Below are 18471 nucleotides of genomic sequence, written 5' to 3'. Positions count from 1 at the left end.
GTTGAAACATAGCTGTTAAGAAAACAAAAAGAGGCCCTCAGGTTGGATGCGAACATTCATTCAAAGGACTCCCCCGTGATCAGAACGCAACACTGCAATTGTAGGGAAGGCAAAAGCACATACACATGTGTATATTTCATAAAATAATGTCATACTGAAGACGAGGTATAAGCGGTTTGGCTAACAAGCATGCTGTTTCACCTGGCAGAGTACTGCAGCAGATGCAGGTAGCAGGCAGACTGTGAGGTAAGCCTAGTAAGATCAGTGATAAACATGCAATTAGCAAAAACGTAGGCTGAGGCGGATCAATCTATTGGCTTTTTGTTGTCCAAAATTTAAGGCATCAGGCAGTTTAGCATTGATTCAAATAACCAAATTCAAATTAATCATCCAGCTCAAATTCCACAGATTAACCCTTCATAATTTCTGTTTAGTAGTTCATGAGCAATGTAGCCTCTCTCCAGCATTCAGACAAGGGAGTATGGTGTTATTATGTTTAAGGAACAGTGTATCAGATTACTGTAAAAATATTGGTAGGTCTAATTAAATAAAAATATTAAAATACTCAGTTACTTTCAACACCAACATCAGTGCTTGGGAGGGCAACATTCCTCTCCAGGCACATGTCTTGACACCTCAAATAAATAGCCTAGTGAAAAACCTTCAGACATGACTTATGCTGTTTTCTGCTGTTAGGTGTAAGCTAAGCAGCATTTAATTCTTCAATAAAACATAAAAACACTTATTAAATTAATTTCTATTATATTATTACAAATAAAATAATCCCCAAGTAATGCAACTTTCATTCTTGAGGCAGTTGCTAAATAATGCAATAGGCCTATATTACATTTTTAACAAGTCACTAACTATGTGTGATTAATTACTCCTCAACATCCTCAACACTGGCTGTTTACATGCACACCAAAATCGATTGTTATTATCTAATTTCTTGACCTGAATAGCATTATTTATATGACATGCAAACTGAAAAATCTGATGTGAGTAATCATGATCAGAAAAAAAATATTTATGGAGATGGCGATATGACTTGACATTGCCAGAATCGATATGCATATGTTTATTTGAACTCAGAAGGCAGGACACCACATTTTTTCAGTAAAGTAGCTCTAGTCTGGGGTCATAGTTTAAAATAAAAAGTTTAAAGTTTTACTGCTATCCAGATAACAACAGCAGATATCAAAATACAGTTGTGAGTATTTTAATAGTTGATTAGTCACGATTATTATGATAAATCATTGCAGCCCTACTTTCCTTAAAAGTTAGCATACAGTCACTTAGCATTGAGGGTATGCAATGTTAAGATACAAGTGTCTTGTCCCTGTGTTCAGGACTTTTGTGAAAAGCAGCAGGTATGTTGCTATGGTAACCCAGGCAGTGACGCTCACCTTTCTTGAGCTGCAGTTGCTGATGTTCATGTATTCTGTATTCAGGTATTCAGGAGATCTTCAGACTACAGCGCTGGACATATTTCAGGAAGGTACAGAATCCAATGGCCTTAAGGTCTTCAAGTTAACTGGTTTTGGAAACATTTGACTGAATATAAAGTGCATAATTTCTAACATGAAAGCACCTTTTTGAGTTCAGACAAAACATCTCTTAAATCCAAGTTGCAGCAATAACCCTTGGTAATGGCCAGAAATTTAATGTTAAGCAATTTCTTAATACCACTAGAGGGAACCATACAACCATGAAAGAATATGGTTGGGCTCTGAACATTTTAGAATTGATTTCTCCCTTCATTATAAAAATACACCGAAACACTCAGCAACAGCCCTTCCTGTTTTTGGAAGGGAATCCATTAAGCTTTATTGCTTAATTGCTTAATTGCTTAAGCATTATTGAGGTGTGTCAGCAATGGGGTAGGTCCTAATATAACCTATAATTTTCTCCTTGAAACTTGAACCATAAAAATATAAATAGTCTTTTGTAATCTTGTTATTTATGGGAATCTATGAGAAATTGAACGTAAAGCAACTTGATTAACAAAGCTTCTGAAAGAACAGTGCCACCAGTTAGCTTCACTGCCACTTCTGATGTCACATCTGCAGCCCATGCCCAACAAAGTAAAATTATAAACATCAGCAAAATGGTCTAATATAGGAAATGATTGAAACTCTCAAATCTAATGATGGCAAAATTTCAGTCAAATCCAGAATGATACCTGTCTGCATTTTTTATAACGATCGGTTTGACCCATACCTCCTCAGGCCTTGAACCAAATCAGATTAATTTTTTTCAGTGATGCATGTGAAACAAAGGAACTCATTGGTCATCTGTCATTTACAAACAAAATTACATTTCTCTTACCTCAGATTAACAAAGTTTCAAGTTTCAAAGCCTCTTTATTATCCATGTGGGGCAATTTGTCTGCAACAGCATTAACACAAAACAGGCATACACAACAAACATAACAGATGTACAGCAAAGTGTTAGAAATAAGTATTTAGAAAATTAATTGCATTTGGGATGAGGGACTTTTTGAACGTGTTGGTTTTGCACTGTGGTTTTAGTGCATTGTTCATTGATTTTGCACAACTCCCTCATTTTTCCCTGTAAGCAGCAATATTTGTTCTGATATGGATGGACAATGTGTGCTCTTGATTGGCTAATCCACTTGTCAATCACACCCATCTAAAAACAGGGAGACTGACTGGGACCAGACTCATATCTTTGTAAAGTATTACAGAAGTGTATATTCCCAGGATCCCAAGCAAGACGGTAACTATCTTTTAGTGAAATGAGTAGTCTAACCCTATAGTTTTTATGATTTCACTGGGTTCCCAGATGATATGGAGAAAATGTCTAGTGTTAAACGTACAGCACATTATACCAAATGCAGTGGTACAATAGATACCAAAGTAGTATATTTTATGACCTAAAATAAACTAAACATTAGACAAAAGGCTACTTTATCATTTTGGTTGCCTTGTTTTTTATGTTTTGTGTTTGTGATTGGAAAGGGTTGAGAACATTCAAGGTAGAAGCTCTTCTGGAGTCTGGAAGTCCTATTGGCAAATTTTGATGTTATAGTGCCTCTTTTATAGTCTGATCTATAAAGCTTGGCATAGTAAGTAAATGCATATGTTAACTTTGGCAGGTTTGCAGACAGTAGAAGGGCCAGCAGTTTTGAACTTCAACTCAATGGACCCTGTTTAAATTGAATATTTGTAAATAATTAAATGTAAATCAAATTTAGTTTTAAATGTTTTTAGACATTTTTAGACTTACAACCAATTACTATGACTTGATTTGTAATTTAAACAGATTGACATGTGTCTGCCTACTACGATGGGGTTCATGAGATTCATAGGAACTTTTAAATAGTAATCTTCAACCCCTGTCCAGTGTTAATATTATTATTATTATTATTATTATTATTATTATTATTATTATTATTAGTAGTAGTAGTAGTAGTAGTAGTAGTAGTTATTTGTTGATGCTATCTCACATTCCCCTAATATTATGACATGACAATGCATTGGATATGTACAGAACAAGATCACTAGGCAGTCCCTTCAAAGTGTTTGGTTTTGGCTGATTACCAAAGTGCTTAATATTGGAATTCTGCTTACAACACTGTCATTCCCAGTGTGTCCTGAGGATGGCACTGCAGGACCAAATGTGGAGCTTTGCTGAAGATTATAAGTATTCACGTGGAGGTGGGTGCATGTTTTACTGAGTCTGCACTGCAGTAGTGTGAAGGGGGATTCAGATGTCTCCTGACCTGGCGGTGACACTCTCTTTGCAAACTCTTTGTGCCAAAATCCCACTGATGTTGTGAATTGTCAAACGCACAGAGAAAAAAGGCGCTGGGGTTAAGAACTTTCAGAAATGATGCTCTCTATTCAAAAGGCTTATCTCTGCCTCCTGGAGCAATGATTGTTCTTACATATCAACCTCCTCCACTTTGGACGTTCATTCCTTTCCTTTTCTGAGCGGTGTTTTCAGATGAGTAGCTGGGGGCGACGCACTAGATAAGTAGAGCAACAAATACTGCGTGTGAGGAAAAGATAGAAGGCAGTACTGCAACCCTCAACCTGGTGATTTATGTAAAATAAGAGCCTAATGCGGCCACAAACAGCCCTGCGGTGTGCCACTTAAATGTCAATCTGAGGTGGGCTCACAGCAGTCCCTCAAACCTTTAAGCTCAAATCACATACATTTTCCTGTAATCACAGAATTTTTAGGCTGCTTTTGCACTGATAGTCTCATATAAAAACTTAAAACGCTCACCTGTTGTTGTTTTTTTCCTTCTTTTTTGAAATGGGCTTAACTGGTTAGTAGTAATTTCATAAATGCAAAAATCTGAATTTAGAATTCAGTTATTCTTTATGGCCTCTAAAAGGAAAAAACTAACACTTTTAAGTTGATTGTTTTTTTATGTTTTAACCTTACCATTTCCCAAAAATGTTCACAATGACGTTACTATTAACAATATATATTCATTAACCTTATTCGGGCTATTTGAGACTGGAATTGAAATAAACCTGTGCATGTTATGGAGCGAAATATGTTAAGTGATGTATGATAGAAGGCAATACTGCAACCCTCAACCTGGTGATTTACGTAAAATAAGGACCTAATGTGGCCACAAACAGTCTTGCAGTGTGCTGCTTAAATGTGGTGGGGGCACAGCAGTCCCTCAAACATTTAAGCTCAAATCCCATACATTTTCCTGTAATCACAGCATTTTGCACTGATAGTCTCATATAAAAACTATTTTAGGCTGCTTCTGTACAGAAAAAATCTAAAACCTAAGCTAAACTCAAGCAGAATTTGTAATGAGATGAAACAAGCATCCAAAAAGTTATGAGCACTTCAGTCCCTGAGAAATATTTTGTTATTTGCATGTTACATATTCCTTTCTCTCTCTCTCTCTCTCTTTTTTTTTTTTTCCCCTTATTATAGATCCATACGATGCATCCCATAAAACACCATCTGACACAGTGATTTTTGGTAAACATGGCACTGCATGATGTAAATGTGAATGTTTTGCATTTTGATGTTAGTGCTTCTTATCATTTAAAATACATTAAGTTGCATTTATTACATACATTTATGACATATTTTACATAATCACAAATATATTTGTCCTATTTTAAACAGAAGTTTGAGTGTTCTGCTGACTGCTGATGTACTGTCTTTAGCTATAATTTAAATATATGAAATAATTATTATAAATTATTATTTATTTACTGTGGCAGCTATGGGGCTTTCCCCATAACAAATCTTCTTCCTTGACAATTAAAGAAACAAACATGTAAACTCCACACAGAAAAACTCTAAGCTGTCCAGATTAATCCATCCTTCTTTGTGTGAGGCTGAAGTGATAACTGCTGCGCCACCATGCTGCCCTTACATGTCTGATATTGCATAAAATGTCAACTCACTTCTTTACTTTTACCACAACATGTCTACCAACCCATTATTTTTTTCACATCTTATTGTTTGTGAAGATGACTTTATTTGTCTTTCTCACTTCTTCTAGGTAATTGCAAGGCCTAATTCCTAACATCAAGTCGAGCCTTGAGAGACACCTACTTGTTAAGTAAGCATCAAGTACTTGCCTTATGGCTGCCTAGTATTGGTTTTGCACTTCTTCAAGTGACAAAGCTGTATGTCCATTCTGCCGCTCCTTACTGCTAACTGTGGGCTCCAAACAAAATCAACAGAATGAAAAAAAAAATTGTTTTCATTGGAGAGAAATGCTGTGAACAGGGACTTGTAAACAAAATGAAAGATGAAATGCAGTCCCCACTTTTAACTGGCGTTTCATTAACAGTTTTTTCTTGAGATCCTAACTGTGTGTCATGGGTTGAAAGGTTGGCATAAAACTACGAGTGATTCTGTGTGTTCTTGACAATTCCCCGCTCTCCTCCCGAAATGAGATGTGCTGACAGTGGTGCGGCTTGAAATGTAAATAGGTGTAGCATTAGTATTCAGCTAGCACACCATATTCACGTTTGGTCTGGGTGGATATATGTGTATGGGTGTAGAGCAAGGTGGGGGTAGGGGGGTGCTGGGGTAACTGTGGGGAATTGCAGTATTTGATTAGGCTCCCCCTGGTTTAGTGTGAATCTCAGTAGCAAGGGTTCATCCACAGGACACCTACAATGCTGAGCACGCCAAGTTCGTTCCGCTGTTTTTGGGGCTCTGTGCGTACAGATGGTTTAGCTTGAGAGGAAAAAATTGTTAATAGCAAAAATGATATTATATTGTGTTCATGCTCTTTTCTTGACCTGAAAAGTGACTCTATTGACTAACTGTATTGGAGAACCATTAATAGATTGGTGATAGATAATTAGATAGATAATAAACTTATGAACTGACGCTACAAACCTGACATCCATTTATTTGTTGAAATTTGTAGTATAGGATGTGATATAGTGACATATATGTGTTTTAGACAAACTAGCCTATATTAACATCATGAATGTGATTTTTGTACTTTTCAATATGGTGAGGTAAAATAATCACAGTACTTGTAGATTTTGTCATTTACAAAAACACAATAAAATGTATTTTGGCACTGGTGGAGGTCAAGTCAAATTAATATAGCTATGAGGAGTATAGGAGTATTTGTGAGAGCAAGCGAGAGAAACTATTTCTGGCTCTGGCAATAATAGTTCAAACTCATCTACCTCCCATTGTTATTGATTTGAAAATCTGTAAAGGGGCTTTAACAACAAAAGTCAGATTCTCTCTAAATATGGAATTTTTACAGATGTATGCCAACATCTACTAAATTACAATTCGGGGTGGACAATTTTATAATTTTACCAGAACTTTTCAATATTTTTTCCACGATTCATAAACACAAAGTCTTACCAGCTCGGTTGACTAAGTATGGGTCAACCGGTCTCAAAAAAGTGTGTCTCAAAAATATGAAACGCAGAACATATTTATCTGAAGAAAAAAAAACTTTATGCATTCTGATCATCCTAATTATTCCCTGTGATGACTGTATAAGATATACAGAATATAGAATATATACTTGTCAGATCTTTTAGAAACGAGAGCAGAGTTTACCAACACGGTAAAGTCTGCAATAATTAGCACGGATTTTTTCTCAAATATATGGGGATAATGTGGGTACAGGCTCTGTAAGCTTTTGCACTGAATCACAATCAGTGATGATTTTACCAAAATAGTATAGTAGATTTTTATTGCCACATCTCCGAGCCCTAATTACATTGACACACTCACATTAAGCCATGCCACACCTCTGCTCCCAACTTGTCTTATCAGGAGCCCTGGCAGTCACATTCAGTTGTGAGTGAACTCTTGTCCCTGAAAAAAAAAAAAAACACACACACCTCAACACACAACACAACAAAGTGAACAAACAAGTATCTGCTTCTGTCAGCCATGAACTCAACAATTATCCACGCTCACACATACAACACAGTGCAATGCATATATGCCACAGTGCTAATCCGGCACCTTTCATGCTGATTGTTGGCAGGGACTATAGAAGATATAGAAAGAGAGGGTGGGTGGGTAAGTGATGAAACAAGTGACAGTGTATGTGATTTAGAATCATGTGAATCCTTTAAAACTCCTCAAATGAATATAACGTGCAGCAGCCCGAGCATTATTCACAGTCTTAATGCCGTATTTAAAGGCAGAGATTTTGTTCATCTTTATGCTCAAGACAGAAGTCGTGCACACTTGCAGTTTTATTAATATTTTTTATTATTTAAGTAAATGCTCCGCCAATGTAATCAACCCTTCTTGTTTGATAAATTCCAAAATACAGTGAAATACAAAAATAGGTCCATATGCTTGATTTTCTTTGGCCTTATTTATGCACAAATTGACTTTTGTGCTCGTATGCGTTTCTGACCTCTGCTTTCACTAACAGACAGAAAATGAAGAACCTCCTCATTCTTCAAAAAGTGTACAAATAATTTTAAAATGACTAAAACTGCACAGTTGTAATTATTCTTGCTAATCATAAGATGTGTTTTCTGTGTTTTCCTTTGGGAGTTTTCTCATTGTCATCTGCACACACTTGTTTTCATCATCGGTGATTCCTACAGACCTATCATGGTTATTTGTTACTTATATGTATATTTAATAATAATAATAAATTTAAATTTTAACAATTCATTTAATCCCTAAATTAATAACAAGTCACATGATAGACAAAGCTGACATATGCTGACACACATGTTTTCTTAGCAACATAAAAAACAATGTAAATAGTATATGATTTTGATATCAACTAACAAAGCATTTGGGATAATCTTATCAACAATCATTTTTAGAGTTGTAAATCACATAAATAAACCTTTACAATTCCAAAAAAGTAAATCTATAAAGTATATGTCTAGAAACCTAGAAATATTCTCTCAAACAGTGACAGAAACATACGCACATCATATATCATCAGGTAACTTCTACTGTATATTTTATGTTTTGTCTGTCAAATAGCTTCAAAAATATTTTCACTTTTACTTATCTTGGACTATTATAGTTTTAAATTGTAAAATCATTTATCAAATACCTAAAGTTTGTTGTAAGATTTATGTGGAAAGTGCAAAAAGGCCAAGGAGAGCCACCTGACTGTGTATCTGTTTGTGTATAAAGACACATCAGGATCCTCCACACTTGTTGAGAAGCTGTCACCCTCTCTCACTCTCCCGCTCCTCCAGCTCAGCGACTGCAGGGGCGGATCAAAGCCGCGTGGAGGTGGGGGTAGTGGTGGGGGTGTCGGATGAGTATTTCTGTATTTTGGGGTGAAACAGAGGACAGCCTGTCTCTGTGACACACATAGATAATCCTGTAGCTATAAGGAGCACTGAGCTGCTGCCACGGCAACCCACTCACATCAGCAGCACACAAGTTTAGGGCTCCGCTTAGACAAGGCATTTGGATGCATTTTACTGACTCTGTTTATCTGTAGTTAAGGTGGCCATAGTTCAATACACTTGCATTAAAATATTAATACATCTGAGATAGTTTAATAAGCTTACAAATGAGTAGATAGCGCTAACATACAGAATACTTCAAACTGAATTCTAATTAAGCTACACACAGACAATGAATAAAATGATGTGCACTGATTGACGATGGATTCAACACCTTGTGAGCTGTACCAGAGAGCTGCCACATCAGTTAAAGCACAACATTTTATACCTATTGTTTTTATTTATTTATTTTAAATAAACTTTTAACTGTTCTGACTCCCTCTCTCTCTCTCTGCAAAGTTTACTGACCTGGTCTCATTCCTAAGGAAAACACTTTGCATCTCTTTTTAACACAAGCTAAACAAAACATCCAACCATCTATAATTTATGGTTGCTGAATAAAACGTGTAACTTTTCTTTCAAACAAATTATTTGCATGATAAAACTACAGTTACGCCTGACAAATAATAGAACCTATTGTCTGTAGAGTGGGCCAAAAGGAGGGACTTTGTAATTTTATCTTTAAAAAATATCTTAAGTCACCTTTCGTGGGTTGTGCAACATACTGTAGGGCACCTTTGATGCAGTGCCCAGTAGTGGCCACATGAGGGCACCCTCATCTGACCTGACCACACAATCTGAACGTCCTATTTGAAAGTGAAAACTTTGCTGTATATGAGACAATGATTCGTTTTGATTGAAAATTTGCTCTGAGATATCACGTTCAGTGTATAAAGTACAGCAGAGTGGAGAGCAGACTTCATGAATAAACAGCATGTGCCTCCAATGTGTGAAATCTGCTCAGCTCTGATCTGTAACTACCCCTGTGGCATCACATACTTGTCTCCATGGAAGTAGATACATTTAATGGCATACTGTTCAACATTCCATGTAAAGTAACAACATTAAGCTGGAGGTGGACCCTCCATCTCAAAAGCTTCAAAGTGCACCTTTAATGCAGAAAGGTTGAGAATGAATGCAGTGAATATTTTACATAGTTTGACCCATAGTTTATTAACAGTGTTCTAGTCAAGACTAACATAAAATAATATGTCAAAAAAGAACTGGACAGCAAAAAATTTATTTTTAAACGCATATATGTTAGAAACCAATAGTATCACAGTCATGCTTGTATCTGCCTGGACTCCTCTCAGAACGGAAAACCAAAGTTTATGTGGAACAGAGCGGGCCATAACAGCAGAGTGGAGAGCGTTAGCCTGCAGCTAACTCCAGGCGTCCTGTGACTGCAGCCTGTCTCACATAGGCACCCTGCTATAGAACTGTCACGCTCTGACAGCCAGACTGCTGCTTGTGCGTGTCAAAAGTGCACTGCAGCAGTAAACAGTGAATCAGACCAGAGGAGGGGTAAACTGAAAAGAGGCACTAGGAAAATATTGGTTTAATGAATAAAGTCACAACTAAACCTTTTTAAAGGTTAGTCTAAAGGTTAGCCTAAAGTCTTATTCACGCTCAGTCACAAAAAAGGCAGAAATTCTGGAAACATATGAATCCATTTCAGGTTACCTTGTTGGCATGCATATGGGCACCAAATATGTCACTGGATAACTTGTTTTTATTTTTTGAGATATTGGCCAGTCCAAGGATCAATTCCCACTTGGAACGAGTTCTGTCATTGTGTCCATAGGCAAGACACTTCACCCACCTAGTATGCCTAGTATGAATGAGGTGTGTGTTGGTGGTCAGAGGGGCTGATGGTGCAGACTGGCAGCCTTGCTTTCATAGGTTTATCCCAGGGCAGCTGTGGCTACAGTATAGCTTATCACCACTGAGTGTGTAGTGAATGAATAAATCACTGTAAAGTTCTTTGGGTGTCTTGAAAGGTGCTATATAAATCTAATTGATTATTATTATTACATGCTTCTCTGAGATGTTAGCAATCCATTGTATTGATAAGTTATTAACAATATAAACATTAAAGGTGCATTGTGTAACTTTTCTGGTGGAGAGTCTGCCACCTGATTGTTTCTATGAATATGTCATTCCTCTGCTTTGATATACTGCCCACAGTATAACATTATTATTATTATTGTTTTTTATAGCTCAAAAATACCTAGAAAAACAGACATTCTGACTGTGAGTGGGGTTGCCTCTCCACAGATCTGACCTGTACCTTGGTATGGTCTGGTCTCTGTGAACAAAAAGGTTTATTGCCATATTGTGAAACATTCCAGACAAATCAATAACATTTCCATAGAGAAAAGCATCTGACGGTCCCTCCACCAGAAAAGTTTCACACTGCACCTTTAAAGTCTTCTTAGAAGCAAGACTTGTGCGCTGTCCCTGTCTCAAATAAATAAATAAATAAATGAAATAAAAGGTGTTAGGCTGAACGGTGATGACATGCACATGTTTAATATCCAAACCTCAGTATGGGATGTTACCGCTCTAACAAGGACAGTGAATGGTCTGTTTTATCCATTTGCTTCTTTTATCTCGTACACAGCTTACATGCATCTCCAGTGGCCCCCGGTGGGAAAGGCTTTATTAAAATGTGATTACGTGATTGCTTTGAATGCTGATTGTGGTTTTGCATGTCGAGGATGCACCGTAAGTTTGTTTTAGGTCGTCTATGGCAGAGGCGGACTGTGTCATGTAGGGAAGCTAATTATAAATGACCTCTTCTACGAAAAAGTAGATATTTTTACTGTCTGTGTGTGTGTGTATGTGTGTATTTGTGTGTATTTGTGTGTAACTGTGCGTTATGTGATGGGAGCACGAGAGCTAGGTCAAGGTTAAAAATGAAGAGGACATTAATGTGTGTTTGCAGTCACCATCTGCCCTTGTTTCCATAAAGACTATTATCATCTCACTAAAGGGAAGGGTTAGCCCTGCTGCCTGAGTCTTAACTCAAGCTTAATGATGGTTCTAGAGCTATCTCAAAGCCCCCACAACAGCAAGTCTGACACAACAAGGACTCCAGCTGAAACAAATGAGGGTCATTTAGGCCTAATTTAATAATGTGTTTGATTAAATAAGTGTGTGGTGTTTGTCAGCTTTATCATATGCACTGAAATGTTGTATTAAGCTAAAAACAATTAATCAGTTAGACTACATTTTCTGCTTATTTTTAATATAAGCTTGTCTGGATGGTAGACCTATTTTGGTCCTGTTCTAGCCCCTGGTTTAGTCCTGGTTTAGTACAGGTTTATTTCTTAAATTTTTTACAGTTTAGTCCCAATTTTATGTATGTCTGTGTACAAGTGTGAGTTGACTAATGGAGTGGAGTACATAGTTTGATGTCAAATGTGGTATAGCTCTACTATTAAACTATTACTAAACTACTACTAAAGTATTTGTGGTGTACTAAACACCCTTTCTTTAATTTTCTTGAGACTATTCTTACTATTGAAGTTCTGGTAAAAAAACAAAAACAAAACCAACAAACAAACAAATAAATGTACTCTTTAGGTATGCAGACTGGGTTTGAGTCACTGACCCGTGGCCCCCTCTTCAGCCATTAGGATTCTTGAGTGCAGCCAAGCAGAAGACATATACAAATAACAAAAAATATGCTAAATATTGAATAAATATTTAAGAAATTAAAGGTAACATACTTTGCATGTTGTCTGTTGAGAAAGAGGGATATTCTAGTCAGCCCAATCAGCCAGGATCACCTTTATTTCAAAATCTGTATTATAAAATCTATCATAGCAGAAGTTCCAAAAGACTGAAGCCTTTTGTCTGCAGGTCTGCAAACGTCCAGAGGAAAACATAAATAAATGAGAAACGTTACCCCGTTAGTCTATGCCAGCAGTTTGCCTGGCTAGCAAAATGATTTCCTCATCATATTCTTCAAAGAAAAAATCTGATGCAGTGCGAATTCGGAAAAACAAAATACAAATATTGCGTTTGCGATTACATTTGCACTATATGTTTAAATAGGATTTTGTTCAAAGTGCATATTGTGAACAACTCTATGATAATTAATATTTGAGAGAAAAATTAAATATGAACGGATAAACTAATGCAAGAATCCTCTGAACTATGTGTAGATATGTAGTGAGAGTGCATATTTTGTTCTCTCTGCAGAGTACACAGCCTTTGATGTTTGATAATTGCGTCAACTGAAACTTTTTCACATTGACCGGAAGTGCTGTGATGTAGGGTAAACGTCACTTATGTTAATGCTTTTCTATGGCAAAATATCTGTGAAAATGTTCCAACAAGGTCCACAAAGGACATACTCTGTCCATGAAGTATTTATCCACAACTATCAAGGTAAGAAAGACAAAAATATAAAGGCTAACAATAGCTATCATTAGTGAACTACTCCAAAGCAAAATTAATGTTATGGTCGTGAATAAAACATAAGTAATAAGTAATTCGCTAATAAATAACTTGTTAACGCTGACTGATTCTAGAATTTAATTAATTAATTAATTAAATTATTGCTACAGATGTTCACAGATTACATATCTAGCATTTAAACTGCACAAATCTCTCTGTCTATGCTAATTTATACATCATGAAATCGATTTTAAATTTTCATTGTAGAATCAGTCTGAGTTAACAAGTCACTTATGTTTTATTCATGACCATAATGTTAGTTTTGCTCACAAGTAGTTCCCTAATGCTAGTCGTTGTTAGCCTTTATGTTTTCGTCTTTCTTACCTTGATAGTTGCGAATAAATTCTTATACGTTCATTGGTATAAGAATTAGAGCCCAGCCGATTTATCGGTTGGCCGATATTATCAGCCGATATGGGCTCCTGGAGACATATCGGCTATCAGCTGATATGTTTGCTGATATGGGCCGATATTTCACGTGGGCATGTTATATCTCGTTATAAAGCTTAGACTCTACATTCTGTTCATTTAATCCAATTTACAGACAGATAAATGTCCTAATATGTGGCTCCACATCAGTATTTATCTGCGGAGTCATTTGTCTGTGTGTGTAAGTACTGTCCCTGAACACACCTCCAGAGTCACGTCATTCGTGTTTGTTTACACCCGCAGCCGTGCGCAATTTTATGGACAATCAGTTTGAGTCTGGATTAAAAGGACTTTTATTAGTGCAGACTTGTGATGTGGGAGGAGCCTGTGTGAGCGCTGAGTGTTGGAAATATGACGACTTTGAAGCTAGTTTTGGTTAGCGATTAGCTGCTGTAGCTCCCACAGATAAACAGGCTGTTTTGTATTGGCCTATTGTAAATTCATTACATTGGTCGTATATTTGTTACTGGACCTGCGTTGATATGTAAATGAGCTTTGGATAGAGGTGTGAATGATCCACATTTATGCATATAATTAATTACCGCGGTGCATTTACAGCTAAAGGCTAACAGCAGTAGTTTCTTTACTAGCTAGTAGTGATGGGCTCTTAGAGTCGGCTCTTTGAAGCGAACGACGGGAGCCTGATCCTTATTGGGAGCCGTGTTTTCTCTTTCGCTCACTTTTTTTCTCTTCACACCGCGTGGTAGTTTGACAGTGGGCAGCGGCTGAAAATGAAACTTTCAGAAATATGCGTGTGCATAGGATAGAAAAAAAACGTGCATGTTTGGCTGTAGTTCAGCATAAAATAAACAAACCAGGACTAATCTTGGGGTCGAGAGAGGGAGAGAGATAGAGACCGAGTCCTGACACTCAGTCCTGGTTCAGTTCTGTTTAGTCCTGTTTTACACATGGTTTAGATCTGTTTTAGTCCTGGTTTAGTCCTTTTTCAGTCCTGGTTTAGACCTGGTTCAGTTCTGGTTTAGTTCTGCTTACAACAAAACAATCGGAAGAATCGCTTAGGAGCTGAAAGAGCCAGCTGCTTTTAGTGAGCCGAGCCAAAAGAGCCTGTTCTCTAAAAAGAACTGGAATACCCATCACTATCACATCACATCACTGGGGCGGCAGTAGCTCAGTTGGTAGAGCATTCGCCCACTGATCTGCAGGTTGGTGGTTTGAATCCAGCTCTCGACATAAAAACATCGCAGGTTGAGTGGTCAGATCCACTGACCCGCAGGTTGGCTGGTGTGATTCCAGCTCCCACAGATGAATGCTGCCGTTGTGTCCTTGGGCAAGACACTTAACCCACCTTGCCCACAGTGTCTGCGTACACTGGTGTGTGAATGGGTGAGTGGTTCCTTGTTGTAAAGTGCCTTGAAGGTGGAAAAGCGCTATAGAAAAATGTGACCATTTACCACTAGTAGCTAGAATGTGATGCAAAAATGCATTTAGTCCAACCTACTGTCTGTAAATATGATGTAAAGAGGCAGAAGAACAATAAATGTTGCCTAAATAAACCCAATTTAAAATCCACTAGAGCCAAATCTAAGTTTTTAAACAATTTAAGATTTACAGTCATTTTATACATCACTAAATATACCGGAGATTATATCGGCTATCGGCAGCTCCAACTCCCATTTTATCGGTTTCATATCGGCCACAACAAAATCCATATCGGTTGGGCCCTAATAAGAATGCATGGCACACTGCATTCAGGTGTTGTGAACTGCCTGTAAAGCATTATATACTGCATGCCCAAATTAAACCATTATTACAAATTTCAAAGCACATAATGGACTCGATCTTGCCCCTGATCTTAGCACTATTGCAAGTGTGGGACATGGAGCTCTAAACAAGAGGTAGGGGGAGAGTGGAGCAGACTGAGGGTGTGGTGTGGCAGGTTCAGTGAATTGCCAGAATCGTAAAAATAAATATCAAACTAGTTCACTGAAACAACATGTAACATGCTCAAGACTTCTTTTATTTGGAAATATATTAGGATGATAAATGCTTAACATTCATAACATGTTCGTGTGTCGTGCAGTATGTTCGTATGCCACTCAGATGCCCTCCCGCAGCAGAGCACAGCCCTTCACCCACTTCCTTTATCAACTTAGCACTGCACTGGTTTGATCTGGATCTGTGCAAAAGCTGCTCATTCACATGCGGCTGTTTACAGCGCTGTCCTAAAGTGTGCTTTCATACCTTGTCTGTGGTCCTAATGCTGTGATGTGAGATTTCTTCACATTCTCGTGTCCTTTTTGTCATCAGCTCCATTTAATTTTATGACCAAATTATTCCCATTGTGCCGCTTTGGTTGGTTTATAAAGTTAGTCGCCAGTAGGCAGGCTACCATCAGAACCGTAGACAATTGTGCAGGGAGCCATGGAGCGGTCAGACTTTTGACAGGGATAAGTGCGCACATTTACTGACAGCTCAGGGCTGTGACAGTGGAGCAAACACACATCTCATATGTGCTTCTCTCTTGGCAGCAGCGGTCAGCAGAGCTTTGTATAGCGGCTCAAGATACGTATAATGCAAATGAACACTGCTCTGTACAGACACCTGCGCATGCTGCTTTGTGCACTCATGGTGCATATCAGTCATTTGTGCAGAGCAAATGCAGGTCGTGCTGTCACCTTCCTCATGTGTTAATGGTTTAATCCATGTCTGTGTGCAAACAGGTAACATTAGAAACATTTATATGACAATAAATGTATTCCATAATCCGCAGGCCATCCACCTATGTGGGACCAAATGCAGTGGACACGCGTGAGATAAAAATGTGAGCAGTAAGCAGTAGCAGTGGTGGACACTCGTACCTCAGGTGAGAGATGCTGAAACGGACTGCCAGGACAGGTGAGAGTGGCTGTGACCATGAGTAGAACAGTGGTCAGCGGGTCTGCTGTGGTATGGGGAGTGCATGAGCTAGATACTGGTCTGTTGCGTAATTAGAGGCAAATGAAATCAGGTGTGTAAAAGGGGCACACGAACACGCAGAGTGTTCAGAACACAAATGCAGCCAGCATTTACAGCATTTAAAATCACTGCCTGTTTAGATGCCATCACCATATATGTACTGTACCGTTCCACTTCAGCCTCCTGCAGCAAAATATGCCCCGACCTGGACACGCCCCCTCCTTAAACACTAGCTAGCACTAGTGCTAGCTAGTGCTAAGAATTTACCCAGTTTCAATTGAATGAATATCACAATGTGTAGTTGGTGAGAAGAGGACTTCAGAGGTTGGCAGATGTCAGTGCAGTGCTCTTTTCCTTGTTGACCCTGTCAGGACCCTTCTGTCCCACCCCAGACCCTCACACATTCACACACTGCTCCATCTGACATGTTTTCAGGGGCAGGGTCACGCATCAACCTCAAGGACAAAGCCAATGGGATGCCCTGACTCAATGCTCTCTATGCAGTTCTGTGATTATAGGGTTCTTTACAGCTTTCAAAATGCATGTCAAACTCCACAATTATTAAAATTGACTTAAAGGTAAAATGTGACACACAGATTAAATTTGATGGGGCTGTACCAGACATAAATGTAGCTTTTTCCCACATTAAACAAATGTATAAGCCGCACTTTGTATCAAAATCAGACCTCTGCTCTATTTTTTGTTTGCAAACAAAGAAGGAACAGCCATTAGTATAGCTAGGGTAGCTAGGCTGTCCACCCCTGTGTCATTTGACCGTCTGAAAAAGCAATTATGAAGCTTTACATGCGTCCAGATATTCACGCTAAAGGGTTTGATTAGAGATGGGAATTAGATTTAAATACCTGTTTCTCAGAACAGTGGATTCAAAACTGGAAAATACAAAAACAGAATAGATTGTGACTGTGGATGTTTCTACATAGGTCACACAAAAAGAAAACAAAAAGACAGAAAGGACTGCAAATGCGCCATCCAATCACAAAACATGGACTATCCAATTGTAAAGCACTTCAAAGCAGTTGGACATACCGACCCAAACAATCTTAAAGTCATGGTCATTGAAACAATCCCAAGGCATCCCACCATTATACCTGATCGATCACTGGTCCTTTTATCTATGATGTCACTGTCCATGTTACAATAAAGGACTTTTATTCTTACAAGGTAAAAAAGTTTCTCAGACCTATTTTTGACCGCTGTTTGCACTAGTATGTTCGCCTTTAATGGGTAATACAGCTTTAGTTATACAGTTAGTAGAGTCCGCCGGCTGATGTTTATTTATTGTTGGATGAAAATGCTTAGATTGGTGTTACCAAACCCAAAGTATTATAGTGTGAACTGTTTGTTGCAGGCTCTTATTTTCCTGTAAAATATAAAATTCTATTAGAATTCAAGATTCAATCAATGGGGTTGTCTGTATTGCATCACTTGCGGTCCATTTTAACACCTCTAGTTTGGCAAATTACACAATGCTGAAGTTTTCTACAGCAATGTGGTAGAGTCAATAGGTAGTAATAATGTGGGGAAAATGCCTGTGTTATTCTGCTGCTGTTAACCCTGTGTATTTGAGAAGTTCATGATGCCATTGTTCGCCTCGGGCTTCTCCACAGCAGACACATCAATCACAGCAGTCAGCACTATACCCACCACCTGCTTCTTCTCAGACTTCTGGTCCTAGTATAAAACATATACTTATATAAATGGTCTGATTTCAATTATGTTTATGTTGACAAACTGATAGGAAGACTCTCAGTGGCTTTGGTGGGCATTCAGACCTTTCTCATTTTGTAATTTTAGTTTGAGCTTGAAATACCAGTTTCCATCTCGAGAAAGAATATTAACAAACGTGGATATTGCATTATGTAGC

At 38.0% G+C, this 18471-nt stretch overlaps 1 long non-coding RNA gene across 1 annotated transcript; it reads left to right on the top strand.

The window, feature by feature from the left end:
* The first annotated feature begins 30 nt into the window (after positions 1–30).
* Positions 31–16470, top strand: LOC129410952 (uncharacterized). Its single transcript, XR_008633071.1, has 3 exons — positions 31–246; positions 1452–1498; positions 16402–16470. It is a non-coding gene; the product is annotated as an uncharacterized LOC129410952 (long non-coding RNA).
* The last annotated feature ends 2001 nt before the right edge of the window (positions 16471–18471 follow it).

This window comes from Boleophthalmus pectinirostris, unplaced genomic scaffold, assembly GCF_026225935.1.
Source record: "Boleophthalmus pectinirostris isolate CB_2022bp ecotype Guang Dong unplaced genomic scaffold, ASM2622593v1 HiC_scaffold_3, whole genome shotgun sequence".
Taxonomy (NCBI): Eukaryota; Metazoa; Chordata; class Actinopteri; order Gobiiformes; family Gobiidae; genus Boleophthalmus; species Boleophthalmus pectinirostris.
The sequence above is the reverse complement of the archived record's forward strand: the minus strand, read 5'-3'. Positions and strand labels throughout refer to the sequence as shown.